The sequence below is a fragment of the Scyliorhinus canicula genome, chromosome 13 (assembly GCF_902713615.1).
Source record: "Scyliorhinus canicula chromosome 13, sScyCan1.1, whole genome shotgun sequence".
Taxonomy (NCBI): Eukaryota; Metazoa; Chordata; class Chondrichthyes; order Carcharhiniformes; family Scyliorhinidae; genus Scyliorhinus; species Scyliorhinus canicula.
Genome location: NC_052158.1, coordinates 29,171,623 through 29,177,219, shown reverse-complemented (window position 1 = coordinate 29,177,219; position 5,597 = coordinate 29,171,623).

Below are 5,597 nucleotides of genomic sequence, written 5' to 3'. Positions count from 1 at the left end.
CCTTAGTGACCTCAAAGGTTTGGAGGGGTTATTGGGTTACGGGGATAGGGTGGAAGTGAAGGCTTAAGTGGGTCGGTGCAGACTCGATGGGCCAAATGACCTCCTCCTGCAATGTATGTTCTAAAAAAAAAATTCTCCGGCTAAGACAGGAAATTTGTCTCTCAAATCTTTCGTTGTCTTCTTGCAAGAGCATAGCAACTACGCCCACATCACTCAAATTGACAGCCACTTGAATGGTTTCATGTAATTTGGGGTGGCCAACAGAGGAGCAGTGGTTAACACAGCCTTCAAATGCCTGTTAACATTCCGCCGTCCACTGAAATTTGCTACGCTTCGTCAGCAAGTCCGTCAGTGAAGCAACCACGCTGCTAAAATTTGGCACAAATTTTCAGTAAAATCCACTCATGCCAAGAAACCACATTATTTCCCTTCATGTCGAGGGGATTGTAAACACCCTAATAACTTTTGTGTTCACATCCCATGGAACCATTTGTCCCTGTCCAATTGTATGGCCAAGGAACGTGATTTGGGCTTTTCCAAATTCACTTTTGGCTAGGTTTACCACCAAACCTGCCTCCTGAAGTCAATCGAATAACTCCAACAGATGCTTCAAATGCTCTTTCTATGTCTGACTAAAAATCACCAGATCGTCTATGTATACCGCACATTTGGGTAATCCTGAAAGGACTTTGTTAATTCACCTTTGAAATGTGGATGATGAGTTTTTCATGCCAAATGACATAACTTTGAATTGGTATATACCATCTGGAGTCATAAAAGCTGAAATCTCCTTCACCCTTTCAGATAAAGGTACCTGCCAGTAACCTTTAAATAAATCCAGTGTGAAAATAAAAGCTGATTGTCCCACCTTCTCATTGCAATCCTCCAAGTGTGGGATAGGATAAGAGTCTATCCTTGTAATTGCATTAACCTTTCTATCATCCACACACAACCGTTGGGTACCGTCCGGTTTGGGTACCATCACTATGGGTGAGCTCCATTGGGTCTAACCCACTTCAATTATGCAATTTTTAAGCATACTTTCAATTTCTTTTTGAACCTGTGCAAATTTTAAGGGGTTAAGTCTGTATGGATGTTGTTTAATTGGAACAGCATTTCCCACATCTACATCATGTATAAGCCATTTTAGTACTTCCCAACTTATCTCCACAAACAATTAATACCTCTTTCAGGTCAGTTTGTTTTTACCTCTGGATTTACAATTTATCAATTTATCCCAATTTTTAAGAACATCCTCGTTATCCAACTTAATTTGAGGAATATCAATTTCAGAGTCATCTGGATTTGGTTCTTTACTTTGAGTTAGAATCACTAAAACCTCCTCCTTTTGCTCTCCTTCCCTTTCAAAGTACCTTTTAAGCATATTCAAATTACACATTCGGTGAGTTTTCCTTCTATCTGGTGTTCTTATCACATAATTCACCTCACTTAATGTCCTTTCAATCTGATAAGGCCCACAAAACGTTGCTTTCAAAGGTTTACCTACCACTGGTAACAATACTAAAACTTTATCTCCACTGGCAAAACGACAAACTTTTTTTATTTCTTGCCCCCTACCCATTTCATCACATGCCGTGCAACTTTGAAATGTTGTCTAGCCAATTCACCTGCTCTATTTAATTGTTCCCTAAAATTTGACATGTAATCAAATAATGTAATTTCCGATTGCTTACTCACCAATTTTTCCTGAAATCAATTTAAGTGGTCCTCTTGCCTCATGACCAAAAATTAGTTCAAAAGAACTAAATTTGGTTGACTCATTAGGTGCATCCCTAACTGCAAATAGTACGAATGGAATTCCTTTATCCCAATCCTCTGGATAATCTTGACAATAAGCCCTCAATGTTGTATTTAACGTTTGGTGCCACCGTTCTATGTTCCCTGCGATTCTGGATGGTACGCAATTGATTTAAATGGTTTTATTCCTAAGCTTTCCAGAACGTCCTTGAATAACCTGGTGGTGAAATTTGATCAATGATCAGATTGTATTTCTGTGGGTAGTCCAAGTCTAGTAAAGAATTTCAGTAACTCCTCCACAATCTTTTTAGCTGTAATATTACATACTGGAATGGCCTTTGGAACCTAGTAGACACATCCATTATAGTCAAAAGATATTGATTCCCACTGTTTGTTTTGAGAAGTGGTCCTACGTAAAATGTTCCTCAAATGCTGGAATGGGTATTAAGGGCACTGGTTTTTATCACTGCTTGAGGTTTCCCTATCACTTGACATGTGTGACATGATGGACAAAATTTAACTACATCTTTATGCAGGCCAGGAAAATAAAAATATTTTTGTATTTTAGCTTCAGTTTTCCTTATTCCCAAATGACCTACTGGTACCTCATATGCTGCTCACACCACCTCCTTTCTGTACCCTACTGGCAATACCACTTGATGAAAGGGGCTGGTTTAGCACAGGGCTAAATAGCTGGCATTTAAAGCAGACAAAGGCAGGCCAGCAGCACGGTTCAATTCACGTACCAGCCTCCCCGAACAGGCGCCGGAATGTGGCGACTAGGGGCTTTTCACAGTAACTTCATTTGAAGCTAACTTGTGACAATAAGCGATTTTCATTTCACTTCTGCCCATTTTTAATCCATTGCATATGTAAAGGTCTCCATTCTCTCATTAAGGCATCATTTTTACAGTAATAATGTTCTGGTATACACCCGGATTCCTCTTCCGTATATGCTTTCTGATACATCCGTTTTATTACTATATCTTTCTGTTGTAACTCCGCCAATTTTCCTTTCGGGGCGTGAAAGCTGCATGGAAGCCACGAGAGGAGTCCCCGGAATCTACCGACCGCGTTCCGCATTCGCACGAGCGTAACGTGACCACAAAATTGAACCTTATATGTCTCAATAGGTCGCCTCTCATTCTTCTAAACTCCAACGAGCACAGGCCCAACCTACTCCACCTTTCCATATCAGAAAATCCCTCCATGCCCGGGATCAACCTCGAGACCTTCTTTGGACAGCCTCCAATGCCAGTATATCTTTCCTTCGAGGAACAGCCATGAGATGTGCCTCCAAGGTACCAATTTTCAAGATGAAAATTAGTGATGGTGCGCTGGGCAGGGCGAGCGACGATAACCATCCCATTATCTAGATTGCAAAGACCAATTTCACCCACCCCTCCCCCCCCCCCCCCCCCCATCAAGCCGCAGCTCAATAGACCTTTGCTCCCTGTAGTCGCTCGGCCTTTTCAGGGATGGTCTCTGAGGGAGGGAGTCATGTGGCCCACTAGTCCAATCAGGGACAGTGTTGGGAATTTACTGGGACCTGTTGGGACTTTTCCCAGCAGTCAGACCCGAGTATGGAAAGACCGTTCTAAGGGTTCTGTAAATTGTTGATTATAGTTGTAATAGATCATTGTTTCTTATAAGCTAACTGGTAGAGCCAATTCTTGAAGTTATTACAAAACACAAACACCTACATTTATTTTCCTCCACTCCGACATAGGCTCACAGCTGGTCCCAGGAAGAAGACTATGTAATAGGTTAGGGAAATAATGGACCAAAGGAAAGGAAATCAACAGTTTTCACATTAAATATTTTTTATTAATGAATACCATGGCATCATAACATCAGCTCCGCATTTCAATCGTAAAACCTGGTTCAAGAAGAACTTGGCACGAACGGGTGAAAGCACAGTTGACGATAATCCAAAACAAAAACAGAAAACGCTGCAGGTCAGTCAAATAAGAGGCGGCCGGTGACATTAATGTAGCCAAGGAGAGCGGGAGGGAGTGCCGGGTTTCTGTGGCTAAAACACTGATGCTGTCCTGGGGAGTGGGCCAAACACTAGCGGTGATTCACCATATAACCCTCTGAAAGGGTGTCGTTTTCCCACCTTTTATTGAAATTAATTTTAAAAGACTTTAGTTATCCTAATAAGTGCTGAAGGGGTTAAAGCTCTTCTGTATCAATCTATATGGGTGGCATGGTAGCACAGTGGTTAGCACTGTTGCTTCACAGCGCCAAGGTCCTGGGTTTGTTTCCCGCTTGGGTCACTGTCTGGCGGTGTCGGCACTTTCTCCCCGTGTCTGCGTGGGTTTCCTCCGGGTGCTCTGGTTTCCTCCCACAAGTCCCGAAAGACGTGCTTGTTAGGTGAATTGGACATTCTGAATTCCCCCTCAGTGTACCCGAACAGGCGCCGTGGTGTGGCAACTCGGGGATCGTCACATTAACATCATACAGTGTTAATGTGAGCCTACTTGTGACAATAATAAAGATTATATTGCACACATGGGCTGTTTTACTAAAGTTCTCACCCACAGGATGCATATCCAAGGACTCACCTTACTGGTGATCAGGCCCAAGAAAGATTAGCCAGATATTGTTGAACAAGTATGATAGGAGAACAATGTGAGATCTTTTTGCCGGTGCCAGCCTGTCGGGGAGGGGAGGGGCGAGGGTGCCATGTCTATCCAGAATTCTTATTACAGCAGACCATTTATTTGGGAAACAACTTTATCCTTAGACTGGGCAAGTGATTGATACCCACGTTCTCGATAATGGGATGTTGGTGGTAAATATTAGGAGACAGATATACACATGCCACTGTATTGATTGGACAGTTAAATGAAGCACATGGACCTCTGGTGTGTTGGTTAATTATTCTCATATTCTATGCACGATGTAAGGGGGGGGAGCCAGAAAATCCCACCAGCTGCAAGTTTCTGGCTAACTGCTCGCTCTCCCGTGACCCCTTCCACGAGAACAAAGAGTGGATAGGTTATGGGCTGAATTCTCCGCTGTCAGGGTTCTCCGTTTTGCCGGCATCCCGAGGGTTTCCCGACGGTGTGGGGCTGCCCCACAATGGGAAACCCTTTGGCCAGCCGGAGAATCCCGACGGCGTGCCGCACCAGACATCGGGTGCGGCGGGGACGGAGAAACCCGCCCTGTATTTATTTTTTTAAATTCTTTTCACGGGATGTGGACGACGCTGGCAAGGGCAGCATTGATTGCCCATCCCTAACTGCCCTTGAACTGAGTGGCTTGGCTCGGCCATTTCAGAGGGCAGTTCGGAAGCTACCGTGTTGTTGTGAATCCTGAGTCACATGTCAGCCAGACCAGGTGAAGATGTCAAGTTGCCCTCCCTGAAAGGTACTAGTGAGCCAGGTGGATTATTGCAACAATCAGTGATGGCTGTCATGGTCTCCATTACTGAGAGATGAGGTTTACATTCCAGATTTATCAACTGAATTTAAATTCCACTAACCGCCTTGGCGAGATTGGAACCCACAGCCCCAAAACATTAGCCTGGGGCCCCTCTGGATTACTAGTCCAGTGACATTACCACTACACCACCTCCAACACCACTTCATCACCACACTTACATGAGTCACTACTCCTCCATTGTCATTGTACCTGTTATATTTTAAATAATGACTTATCTATAATATATACATTACTCTTGAATCCACCAGGATGATAAAATGACCTTGTTGAAAGATGACTATTTAATGAGTAATAAAATAATAAACTGTGAGTCCTTTTACTCAATACGAAACCAACAATAAAGAATTAAAGTACAATACAGACACTATATAACTATACACTATTATAAC